The sequence below is a fragment of the Delphinus delphis genome, chromosome 13 (assembly GCF_949987515.2).
Source record: "Delphinus delphis chromosome 13, mDelDel1.2, whole genome shotgun sequence".
NCBI lineage: Eukaryota > Metazoa > Chordata > Mammalia > Artiodactyla > Delphinidae > Delphinus > Delphinus delphis.
In genome coordinates this window covers 37486508-37500093 of record NC_082695.1, presented here as the reverse complement: position 1 = coordinate 37500093, position 13586 = coordinate 37486508, and the positions used below count along the sequence as shown (strand labels likewise).

At 42.2% G+C, this 13586-nt stretch overlaps 1 protein-coding gene and 1 long non-coding RNA gene across 2 annotated transcripts in view; one reads left to right on the top strand and one right to left on the bottom strand.

The window, feature by feature from the left end:
* The window catches only part of LOC132436173 (uncharacterized), a 73726-nt gene extending 65579 nt beyond the window's left edge, over window positions 1-8147 (top strand). Inside the window, exon 5 of the long non-coding RNA XR_009521722.1 lies at window positions 7891-8147. This is a non-coding gene — a long non-coding RNA (uncharacterized lncRNA). The remainder of the gene's footprint in view (window positions 1-7890) is intronic.
* Window positions 1-9428, bottom strand: part of COLEC12 (collectin subfamily member 12) — a 43630-nt gene extending 34202 nt beyond the window's left edge. Inside the window, exon 1 of the mRNA XM_060028760.1 lies at window positions 9066-9428. The gene's annotated coding sequence lies outside the window, so the exon portion shown is untranslated. The remainder of the gene's footprint in view (window positions 1-9065) is intronic.
* Window positions 9429-13586: the final 4158 nt, after the last annotated feature.

Sequence of the window (13586 nt, the reverse complement as noted above, 5' to 3'; positions counted from 1 at the left end):
AAAGTCAAGGGTGTTTGCTACTCTCTGTCATGAGTTCATCACTGAGGCCTGAAAATCTGCTTCTCCGTAGTGACAAGTGAATCTTTATCGGTTCCCAAGAAGATGCCTAAGTGGGTTTCCAAATAATAATTGACTAAGAAGACTTTTTTCCCAGCATTTTCCTGATTGTACATGATAGGGAAAGTTAGTGATGCAGTGTTAAAGCCACTGTCATTATTCGTTCTCAGAAGGCAGTAATTGTCCATGGTTATGAATTTAAATGTACCATTCTAAAATGTCTGGGAATTGTCTCCTAAGGCAAAAGAAACAACAGCAAAAATAAACAAATGGGACCTAATTAAACTTAAAAGCTTTAGCACAGCAAAGGAAACCAGTGACAAAATGAAAAGACAACATACTGAATGAGAGAAAATATTTGGAAATGATATGACCCATAGGGGTTAATATCCAAAATATATAAACAGCTCATGCAGCTCAATATCAATAAAACAAACATGCCAATTAAAAAACGGGCAGATTGGGCTTCCCTGGTGGCGCAGTGGTTGAGAGTCCGCCTGCTGATGCAGGGGACACGGGTTCACGCCCCGGTCCGGGAAGATCCCACATGCCACGGAGTGGCTGGGCCCGTGAGCCATGGCCGCTGAGCGTGCGCGTCTGGAGCCTGTGCTCCGCAACAGGAGAGGCCACAACAGTGAGAGGCCCGTGTACTGCAAAAAAAAATAATAATAATAAATTTAAAAAAAAAACGGGCAGATTTATTATATAAACACCAAACTTACTTAATTATACTTTATTGTAATTTAAAATAGAGAATGAATATGCAACATATATGTATACACACACACATATATATATATCTTTTTTTAAATTGATTTATGGCATCCTCGATGCCTCCCTGAATTCCAAAGTTGCAGTGTCAGACTCACTTTTATCTATTTCCTTCTCTTTATACCAGCCTTCATCTTTCGTATTATTGGAATAAAAATATCCAGGTCACTAAACTCTAGTCTATAAAGAAGAAAACTCTTACTCTCCCTAACAGTGATCCATCCTATGTCATAATCTCTTTCATCTTCTACCTTCTCTAATATTGTACCTATTCATATAAATGAAAACCTGATTCCTTCCCAATAACACCACTTCCCTGGAGGTCCTCCCTAGTGGGCACTGTAGGTATTGACATAATTGTTTACCTCTGGCACATCTTGATCCTTATCTTTGAAATATCTTTTAACCCTTTCCTCCTTTTGAAATCAGCATCACCCAATTTTACTCTACTTTTCTATCTTTGAGGCTATAAACCACAGAACTTCAAGACATGGTGTACCTTCTCTCTGATTTCAGCATCTTTTTCTTCTCATCCTTTCAATGCAACATTTCTTGAGACTTCAGTGTTTCCCTATTCATCTGGAATGGACGCATTTCAACAACTGTCTCTTGTTCCTTACAACTCAAGCCATGTCATTGTAACTCATCTTCCAGGAGATCCCCACCACCACCAAAAAAAAATCCAACCAACCAATCAAACAAAAAAAAAACCAGGCAGAAGATCTGAACAGACATTTTTCCAAAGAAGATATGCAGATGGCCAACAGGTATGTGAAAAAAATGCTCAACATCGTTAATCATCAGAGAAATGCAAATCAAAACCACAATGAGATATCCCCTTGATATCTCATATCTCATTTACACCTTGACAGGTGTAAACCTGTCAGAATGGCTATCCTCAAAGTCTACAAATAACAAATGTTGGCAAGGATATGGAGAAAAGGGAACCCTACTACACTCTTGGTGAAAGTGCAAATTGGTGCAGCTACTATGAAAAACAGTAACGAGGTTCCTCAAAACACTAAAAACAGAACTACCATGTGTCCAGTGATTCCACTGCTGGGTATATATATGAAGAAAATGAAAACACTAATTCGAAAAGATACATGCATCCCAATGTTCACAACAGCATTATTTTACAATAGCCAAGATATGGAATCAACCTAAGTGACCAACAACAAAAGAATGGCTAAAGAAGATGTGGTATGTGTGTGTATATATATATATCTATCTCTATATATATATACATATATATACAATGGAATATGACTCATCCATAAAAAAAGAATGAAATTCTGCTATTTGCAACAACATGGAGGGACCCGAGGGCTATCGTGTTTAGTGAAATAAGTCAGACAGAGAAAGACAAATACTGTACATCACCTATATGTGGAATCTAAAAAAATAAAACAAACGAATATATATATACAAAACAGAAACAGACTCACAGGTATAGAGAACTAATGTTTACCAGTGGGGAGACGGGAGGGGAGAGGGGCAAGATAGGGATTAAGAGATACAAACTATGTATAAAGTAAATAAGTAACAAGGATATGTTGTACAGCACAGGGAAATACAGCCATTATTTTGTAATAACTTTAAAAGGAGTATAACCTATAAAAAAATTGAGTCACTATGTTGTACACCTGAAAATCAACTATACTTCAATAAAAAAATAAAGATAGAAAAAAATAAAGTGTACTAAGTGAAAAAATAAAAATAAAAAATAAATGTCAAATAAGAGTATATCCCTCCAGAAGTAACTCCTGTGAGATCCAACCTCTAGCAGCTTGGGATCAAGTCTGACTGTCCCTCTTGGTATTGATAGCTTTTTAAAAAATAATGACTAATTTTTTAAGCATGAATATGTTTTATATACTACTTATCAGCCAATGGACCCAGTCTATTTTATTCAGCAAGCGTTCCACCCACGTGGGACTGCATGAGAAGATTCTCCAGGCTCCCATCAGGAAGCAGAAGTATGTTCCCACGCGTGGAGAAGCTGGAGAAGCTCGTCGTGCTCTATCTCAAGCTTCTATATAGTCTGATCATAATGAAATATGTGCTTTGCACCAAACGCTCTTTCTCCCCCAAGCCTTTCCGTGCATGCTTCTCCCCACCTAGAATGTTCTTCCCTGGCCTCTTCCCCAAGCTAAGCCCTCCTTGCTCTTCAAGACTCAGCTGGTCACGTCCTGTGGGAAATCTTTGCTGAAGTTTATGTTGCAGGGGTCTCTCTCCCGATTATAGGACTCTCGTCACTGTGTTGTCATGGTTTCTCTACTCTAGGACCCTTTAGGGCAGGACAATTTGTGTTGGTTTTATCTCCAGCTCTTAGCTCAGTGTGTGGCGCGTAGTAGGTATTCATCACATACTTATTCATTACACCGTTTATTTAAATAAATGAGAATCTGCCTGCTGGCTGCTGAGGCCTGTGGAAAAAATCGACTGAGCTAGAGGTTATGCAAACAAACGTATAAACCAACCAATGCAGGGAGGCCTCGACACTGGCAATGAGTATGGCATTTAGTTGAATAATTATCGTTTTTTTAAGATGACTATATAAACACAGAGGTATAGTTATAATAATCTGAGGGTTGTCTGATGCGCATGCACATTCCTAAATCCCTGGAAAATGGGAAGAACAAAATGTTTCATCTACATTTTAGCAAAGCTACCCTTTAAAAAAAAAAAAACAACGAATGTTTACAAGTTTAGGTTCAGTTTTGATCCTCAAATCAAACACATGCCTCAGTCTGTCCTCAAACCACATACAGGATCTTAAGTCCTGACCTTTTTTCCTGGAAGCCAAAGAAACCTCTGAATATGCTGACAGGCAGTCATTTTCTACCCTCTCTAATTTTTCTTCCATTTTACTTTTTAAAAACACAGAACTGTCATAGACAGCTAATTCAGGTTTGTATAGAGTAAAAGGAATAAATACGTTCATGAAAAAAACCCAAAAACCTGTTAGGTTTCTCCTTGGTGCTAGGAAACTCTTTGCCCCGCCCACAAGGATTATGAATTGGTTACCTGCACCACTGCCTGTGTGTCTGTGTTTAAAAACACAGGATCTGGGTATAAAGCTGCAAACTTGAGGGCTGCAAAACTGGCAGCTTGCTAACTGCTTTAAAATACTAGACTGATGGGGATCCAGAAGTAACACTTGCTGTAATAGCACATAGCATTTTCGCTGTTTTTTTTTTACTCTTAACTCATTAGCACAAATTCTCTGGAAAATAGTGGCAGACCATCCTCTCTGACCCTGGAAACTCCCCATCTTTGGAGGGAGACCTCAGTTTGTAGATTGTTCTCATATGAGGAAAACAAACATGAAACACAGAAGGGTCACGAGCAGTCTGTTTTTTCACAGGCTCCCCTTTATTGGAAAGTGTTTCTTGACAGATTTTTTCTTCAAAGTATCATTGCTTTAGGTGTCATATCTGAAGTGTTGCCCTTCTTTAAGTACCCAAAACTCAATTCTCTAGGATCATCTGACAATAATACCTTTTCTATAAAAGCATGTTGGTATCATGCCTTGGCCTGGGCCACTAACCTCCTTCTCCCTCGTCTGGATTCCACCGTCCTTTAAGGTCTACTCCGAATCTCACCAGCCCATCGTGCTAAGCCTTGCCTGATGATCTGATTCCACACCAATGGACCCTTTATCTGAATGGCAATAAAAACAGCCTCTGTGGATTGCCTGCTCTTTGCAAGGTGCACTGCATCGTCACTGCAGTTAATCCTTATGACTGCTGTTATACAGATGAAAAAAAATTGAGGCTCAGAGATGTTCAGTAACTTGTCCAGAGTGACAAAGCTTATTATTTTTAATTTTGGGGGGGGTAAAAATCTACACTTTACTTTTTTAATTTTAAAATGTTTATTATTTTTTTGGCCACACGGCATGCAGGATCTTAGTTCCCTGACCAGGGATTGAACCCACGCCCCCTGCAGTGTAAGTGCGGGGTCTTAAACATTGGACCACCAGGGAAGTCCCTCACACAGCTTATAAGTGACTAAGTGGGATACCAGGCCAGGAGATCTAACTCTAAAATCCATGCTTGCTCTATAATTCCACATTGCCTTTCATCCAGTATTTCTTTTTCCTAAATATGGTTTCTTCCAAGAAAAGTCCCTTCAGGGGAAGGACTATGTCTTCTTTATCTTCCCTTTACAGTCATCAACCTCAGATGTTTACCAAGTATCTGCCAGGTTTGTGGCCCAGAGCTGGACATGGAGGATCCAAGAGACGTAGCTCATGGCCCAGGCCTTGGGGACAGGGAACAAGAGCAGAGCACAGAGCTCCTGCCGGGTGCTCACGAGGGTCTGTACCAGCCTGACTGTGGTCCTGAGAAACACGCCCCCTGCTGGTACCTGGGACTTCCCAGTAATACCAGTTATGCTCCTTCGTGATGTAATAAAGACATTTCTACCTTGAACACTATTTCATATTTCATTACAAAAATACAGAAGATCTGGTTATAGGGTGTTATCGTGGATTCTGACAACAGCTACACAGTGTGATCTGATGCACATCTGAAAGCCTACTTATCCAGCTGCAACTGCCACCTTGGCAGAGCCGAGCAGCAAGGCAGACATTTATGACTAGGAATGTTGCATCAGAGGAGGTTCTTACTGAAAAAGATTCAGATGTCTGTCTTTCATCTTCATCCTAATTCCCTTAAGGTAGATGCCTGCTGGGCAGGACCACAGACTAGGATTTTCCTGTTCAGGGAATGTTCTGGAGGAAAAATGACCCACTGAATTTAGGAGGTGGCTTCTGTCATGGAAGCTTCACTGACCGATGATAAAGAGTCCAGGACAGAGGGTGCACCAAGCTGTAACTGTCTGAGAATGTGCTTTCTGTAAAGTGGCTGACATGCCTCATTGTCACAGCCAGTGTACTGACCTGTCTGGGTGACTCAGCAATCCTCTGACTTGATCAGCAAATTCTCTGGAAGGAGCTTAAGTTACATCCTAACTGTAGCTGCATAAGTGACATAAAAGGAGAAGTAAAGAACAGTTTTGAGGAAAATACCATGGAATTGCCTTTGCAAACTCTGATAAAGGAGTTTCTATTTCACTTCCTTCCAACTTCTCCTCCAGAGAAACCTCTTTTTCACTGAATATTCTTTTTTGTTTCTTTCTTCCCTTTTTTTTTTTTTTTTTTTTAAGTGGAGCGAGTTCCTCCAGACTTCAAAGGGAGATGTGTGAAGGGAGAACTTATCTTTCTGCCTCTTACCATGTTGGGTCACCAGAGTCTTATCAGCAAGAAAGAGGAATCACTGTTCAAGTAAAGGGAAAACACATCTGGAAAATATCAGCATTTTAGCTCATTAAGGCTGTGTTTAAAGACAAAAATTGCATGTTGTGTTACCTTATTTTTGTCATTAGAAGCCTGAGGGATGGGGACCCTGAAGGAGGAAAAGAGGGGACTCCAACTTGTCTCACTCCCTCAATCTCTTCGCCCTTCATCCTGGCGAGATACACCCCAGAGCAGGCCAAGTAATCTTCAGGATTTTAAGCTTCTAGGTAGGGCCTTGAGTCGCAGCAATTGGCTTAGAGGTCCCTGGGCATTGATTGACTGCCTTTATAGAAGTCGGCCCTAATCTACAATTCAACCATCCAATTATCCATCCATCTTCTCATTAATTCATTTAGTAAACTTTATTGGGTAACTATTACGTACTATGAGCCAGATGCTAGTGGGAGATATGATAAATAAAAGAGAGTCTCTTGTCTTCGTGGAGCTTACAGTTTGGGTGGTGAGACAGACCCATTGGCCATAACGATATAGTGCGACAGGGGCTAAGAGTAAAAAAGGATGCCATGGGGACCAGCAGGAGGGCACCCAGCTCAGCTTTCAGGGGCTTCTTGCGGTACATGTGTCTGAGGGAGACATGAAGGGAAAGAAGAGAAAGTCATACAGAGAAAGGTGGAGAACAGGGAAAAGGTGTTCCGGGTGAATGGACCAGCCCACACAAATATGCCAGAGCCGAGAAGGGCTTTCTACTGTCATAAAAATGGAGGAAATATCTGTACTTTAAAAATAAACAAAGCCCCCTATTTTGTATCTTTCTGTATAATTCTTAAGGCATAAAGATCCTAGACCATATCTTTTTGCAGAGGTAAAAATGCCAAAATACCATACAGAGCTATTTCTTCAAACCTTTCTCATCTCTGTTTACTTTCATATCACATAGTGCTGAGCCCTAAAGATACCTATTAAATGACTGTTTGATTTCAAGCATCTCCTTTATCTGAGTTCACTAGGAAAAGTTGTCAAGTGAGTAATGACCTAAATGACCCAGTGAAAGAAGACAACCAGGCTGAATTACCTGGGACATAAAACACCTTCCTTTTCCCCACTAAGTTTCCTCCCCCGCCTCCCTCTGTCCAGCCCCGCCATGATTTAATAGCCTTTCTTAACACTTGCTCTGTTAATCCTAGGTTAGATTAACTCATCGCAAATGGATAGAATGACCTGGTAATTTTCCAAACTTCCATTGCCCAAGTTCATCAGTCAGCCCACTGCAGGATGCACACAATTTTCCATGGAAATAGCCTTAAAAGTGGACTTAACAAGCCCTGACTATACTGAGTATTTTTTAACATGTTTTGCCATTCTCATAGCTAGAGCTGTAAAAACGCAGTTATGAAGAAGCAAAGAACAGAGAGATTCAGCCACTCGCTACTGGGACCAACCTTAGGACAGGTGGCTCAGTTACATCATCTTTGCTCATCGCCATCACCTTGAAGAGTGGCATTACTATTGCCATTTTACAGATGAGAAATCAGAAACACCAAGGGGTTATGATTCATTCCCAGGTTACACAGCCATGCAGAGGATTTAGCGTGATGCCCGGCACGCCAGCGAGCACTTAATAAACATTCACGATTGCATTACAAATGGTGGACTCAAGAACTGGACCGGGACCGTCTGGCTCCAAAGCCCATTCTTATTCCAGTACATTGTTTTCTCAGGAAACCGATAAACGCTGGGAGAGCAGTGGGAGGAGTTACAAGCTGGAGGGAATTCACCTTGCATCCTTCTGTCCCCAGGTCAAGTCTATGGGGCAAGGAACAGAGAAGGGAACATGTGGGAATTCTCCACTGTTAATCTATCAGTGCCGAGGGAAGGCAGAGCGAAGATCAACAGACCCCATGTCTGCCTCTTGCTGAAACCAGACATCACATCTATCTCGCATGTCTCTGTGAGGCTTCCATGGCTGTTTTCTTTTCTTTTTTTTTTTAGATAAATAAATAAATAAATAAATAAACTTATTTAGGGCTGTGTTGGGTCTTCGTTGCTGCACACAGGCTTTCTCTAGTTGCAGCGAGCTTGCGGTGCACGGGCTCCTCACAGGCTCTAGAGCGCAGGCTCAGTAGTTGTGGCACACGGGTTTAGTTGCTCCACAGCATGTGGGATCTTCCCGGACCAGGTCTCGAACCTGTGTCCCCTGCATTGGCAGGCGTATTCTTAACCACTGCGCCACCAGGAGAGTCCCCCATGGCTGTTTCCTATAAAAGGGTTTATGTAGTTTGTGATTCTGAATCAGGGCGCCTTCTACCTGCGGTGTCTGGAACGGGGGGTGGGAGGGGACCAACCCACTTTGCAGATCTGGAGGATTCAGGCAAAAATCCTCCACTGACCTTAAACCAGACATGTTGAAAGAATGCCTGATGTGCCATAAAGTACCGTTGAGGTGGTGGTGCCGCCTCTGTGTTTAATTTCTACAGGGTGGTATTTTTATGGGGGTATATAAACAGTGACCACAGTAAAGGTGCTGAAGAGAAACAAAAGGGAATTAATTGGCCAGTTCCTAGGTGAAGTAAGTCATATCTCTTGGAGGTCTTATCCTCTGTCAATACAGTTTTCCCATGTGCTGACTCCAGGGTTTTCGTGGGGCCTCTTAGAGATAAGATGGAAGAAGATAGAGGAAGAGGGAGTATTTGGAAATAAGTAGGAAAAAGCAACAAAGAGGAAAAAAATTTATAACTCATAGAGGACCATGATTATGGTTGAAATGACTCAAAAGGAATTGCTACTTCTCTCCTTTCAGGTCCCACAGCTACAAGAAGCTCAAGACACAAAGATGGAGCTTAAGATGTTTAAGTTTTGTTGGCAAGAGTTATATTAATGAAATACTTCACACTTGCCAATGTCCTTGTTTTTTCAGGCTTAAATTAATGAAAGAAAACTTGCTGTTTGGAAGGAAAAAGGAAAGAGTACTTACCTTTGTATCCCAAAATGGCTACTGTGATTGTTAACAAGGCACACAAAATGTATAACAATATGATAGAAAACTTCAGTGCCCAGTTATTTTTACATTTGGTACATTGTGTTCCTTCCTGAATACCTGTAAGAAAAGTCAAATCTTAATAATAGTAACCAAAAACACATTTCAAAAGTATCTTTTTGCATTTTGGTTCAAATACCATAACTCAGAATGTAGTTTTTACACATGCCCTCTTATAGGATGAGTGGTATTTTAAAATTAAACATACTTGAACAACACAAGCACTTTAAATCTCGCCATTATATTATTATAAACGTATTTAATGACTTGAAAATAGAGAACTTTGTCTCATAGAACAGTTTCAAGATCACATTCCATTATGATAATTATAATTTCAATAAAGATCTCTACATGACAAGAGATTTAAAACACCCAAATCTACTTGTGTCAGCCATTATTGGACCTACAGTAATTCAGACACAACCAGCAACAACAACAAAAAAATTGTGACTGGGGCTTCCCTGGTGGCGCAGTGATTGAGAGTCTGCCTGCCAATGCAGGGGACACGGGTTCGTGCCCCAGTCCGGGAAGATCCCACATGCCACGGAGCGGCTGGGCCTGTGAGCCATGGCCGCTGAGCCTGTGCGTCCAGAGCCTGTGCTCCGCAACGGGAGAGGGCACAACAGTGAGAGAACCACGCACAGCAAAAAAAAAAAAAAAAAAAAATTGTGACTTGTCCCTTGATGTTTGTTTCATTGGTGTGCTCGAGCTAGTTCCTACTGGCTTGCAAGAGTCAATTGTCAAATTTGTAGGAATTTTGGGAACCGGTTGTTAAACAGTTGGCAGCTTGAAATCAACCCTGGAGGAGTATTTACACCATGGAAATTGGCAAACACTACAAATGATGCCCTCCCACACCCTCAATTGCTTTACCAGCATGCCCCTAGCTATACTGTACTATAACCTATAGCAGAAAATATAGGTAATTTTATGATTAAAATGCTCCATATATAACCATCTTTGTACATTACATATATACAGAAAACAGACACTGACCCTTATTTAAGTTATCACAGTGATTTAAATAACAACTAGGGAACAACCAGAAAAACCAGACATTTTTGATGAGAGGAGGTAAATTTTTAGTGCTCACAGCTGAACTTTTTGAGAAACATTCTAGTCTAAGTGGTAAACCACCAACACTTCTGCAAGTGACTCCAGAAACTAACCCATTAAAAAGGAACTTGCCATCGGACTGATGAGAAACACAGAAGACACAGACTCTTGACATTTTAATGTGAAAATCACATTGTAAGGAGTATCGCGAGAGTCTTCCTTTCCCTATGTGTGTCTTACTAATAGCGTCTCCCAGGAGCAATAGCATATAAAGGACTGATCTTCTATGATTGTGCTCAATAACTTTTGATGGGTAAATTGTGAAGATTAAGCCACAGCTGAAGTTTCTCTCCTTTGGTTTGTAATTTTACGCATTGTGCCCTTCTTCGGTGAAAAGAGTTCTTCAGCTGTGTTTAATGCAAAATGATGAGAGAAACAGCATAGAACAATGACTCAAATTAAGTTTCAGGGTTTAACCAATCTCTCCAGTGTTCTGGGCTATACACCCAAGGAGAGGGGGCTCAATCTGTCTGTTCCATGACTTAGAGCAATGATTCTCAAACTCCACGGTGCACTGGATTCACTCGAAAGGCTTGTTGAAACACAGCCTTTCTAATTCAGGAAGTCTGAGAAGGCACCTGAGAATCTGGATTTCTAACAAGTTCCCAGGGGCTGTGATGCTGCTGGTCTGGCCGCCATGCTTTAGAACAGTGCTTCTCAAACCGTCAAGTGCTTACAAATCACATTTTTGAAATGCAGATCCTGATTCAGCAGGTCTGAAGCAGGAGCTAAAATTCTGTATTTCTAAAAAGGTCCAGGAGATGCTTCGTTGGAGGAACACATTTTGAGGAGCTACGGTTTGTTTTAGAAGATGGTCATATGCTGGATCAACCTTGGTTAGCCAATTCCTTGAAGGTAAAGCTGTAAAGTCAGACTTACTGATCAAACAGACCTAGAGTTAATCAGCTTCGCAGCATCGCAGTTTTCTCACTTCTTTGACTCCTTTTCCTTTCCATCCTCCTCCTTCCACTGCCACCTGGATGTTTCAGTGCCATCGCTCGTGTCCAAAACTGACCTTGGTACTAGCCCTGCCAAGCCAGATCTCCAGCTTTCACCCAACTTTTTTATTTCCATCCAACCTAAATACTCCTACCATCCCAATCCCCCAGGTGGTCAAACTCAGACACCTTGAAGTCTTCTCTTATACTTATTCTCTAACTCAACAGGTCATCAGACCCTGCTAATCTTCCTGCGGATATTTTTGTCATGATCATCTCATCCACAGTTTACTGATGTTCGCTTACTGCCTACACCGTGTCAGACTCTAACATAGGTACTTTACATCACCTTTACTTCATATAATAATGCTTCAAGATGGCATGGTAGTGAGAGCTGAAATGACATCCCATAGACATCAGAGCCAGGATTCGAACCTGGGCCTGTCTAACTCCAAACGCCATGAACTCTCCCCTACGCCACGGTGCCTCTCTGGTCAAGCTTTCCTATCCATTTCCACTGCCACCATCCTAGTGTGAGATCTTCTGATCTCAGTGGAAGATTCCTCTTCCATTCCCACTGGAATCCAGCCTCACCCTGTAACAAAATACTGCTGACCTCATGATGATGCCAAAAAGAAAAAAACAAAAACAAAGAAAACTTTCAATCGTTCACCCTTAACTAAAGGATGCGTGCGTGCACGCACACGCACGCACACACACGCGCGCGCGCGCACACACACACACACACACACACACACCTGCTCGTAAGCTCTCTATAATCTGGCAGTTTAAAATGAAACAAAGACCCCTTATATCCAGTTAGAGTGAGCATATTTTTGGAATTGGGAGTGGGGGAAGCACAGGTAGACCCAGAGATATGCCACATCTCATGTTCAGAAAGCAATTAACTTGCTTTGGTGGTAATTGTAAAACACAGAAGGAGGATAGACCCAGGGATGCTGTGCAAAGATTGGATGACACTTTTATAGTTGATGGAGGGTTTCATTCCTTTTGGATTTTAGGACTGTGGTGGGTGAACTCTTTATGCCTCTCCAGGGCTATTTCTTTCATTCCATTAGAAGAGCCTCAGAAGATTTGGTCAGAGGGCAGATGATGATAGATAACAGAATTTGGGGCTAGAGCATTGCTTAGAGGTCATCCGGCCAAGCATCATTGTGTTACTGATGTAGACAGTGAGGCCGGCGAGGTAAAGCAGAATCAGAAGGAACGTGCCCTGACGTCCAGTGCAGGGGTCCTTTCCTCCCCTTCTCACCATGCGTGCTGGCGCTGTGTTTGCCACTGGACATCTTCTGCATGTGGTCTTCAAGCAGATCTGCTCCCAGACAGTTGTCACTGCTTCACATGCTGAAGAACAAGGGTCACTTCCTAGTGACACGCATCTCTCGTTGCTCTATCAGCATTTAATCAATGTCAGATGACACCGCCTGGCCTCCCGTCCTACTTGACACAATTTCTCCGTCTTGTTTTTTCTCCCTCCTCCCAAGACTTATTTTTCATAAGAATTCTGTTTTATCTTTCCCTCTCTGCCCTCCACTGGGAGGACATCTGGCCAAACATACAGATGCCTACTACAAAGAGACCCTGCTGGCTCACGTAGCTGGGGGACCCCCTCCTCCTTGAACCTAGATGGTCACAAAAAACATTCAAGAGAGACATCCCCCTGTTACCAGCCTTTGTAGTGTTTGTTTTCTTAGCATTACTTTCCAGAGACGGGGGACTCTGTTCCCATTGCGAGGGGCCGGTAGGAAGGGCAGGGAATGGATCTGCAAGGCTGCAGATAAGAGATTCTAGGTCAGGAAGTGAAGCAGTTTGCCCCTCCCCACCGAGAGAGCCAGCTTATCACAAAACCTGGCCCAAACGGCACATCTACAATTCAGCAGGCCACAGGCAGAACGTGCCTGCAGGACCCATGCCCTCCCATGGGTTACCCCTCCTGCTCTATCCCCACTGAACTCAATGCTTGGCTTGTGTTCTGAATGCATTTTCCAGTGTCCAAGTCTTTATTATACAAAAAACACTGGGGAGGCCAAAGGAAGCCAGAATCACTCTGGTTAACTCCTTGAGTATTCTACGAAGTTCAGAATAGGCTGATAATTTGGTCCCATCCCCAGTGTGCAAACTCAAAGTTCCCTGTGTTGCCCTGCTTCCAATAACACGTTTTAAGTAAGAAGACGGGGGTCAGTGCGGCCGCCGATCAGGGTATGGTGAGCTAGTTGGAGAGAATAAGTGAGAAACGCTGCAGGAATGACAGTGCAGAAGGCCAGAAAAATTCACCAGCAAAGAGAATTCCTTTCTGCTGTGGTTCTCCATAAAGAGCCCTCCCACGCTCTGTGGTCCTGGCCCCAATACAGTCTGTTTTGCCAATCATTTTGGAAAACAAGAG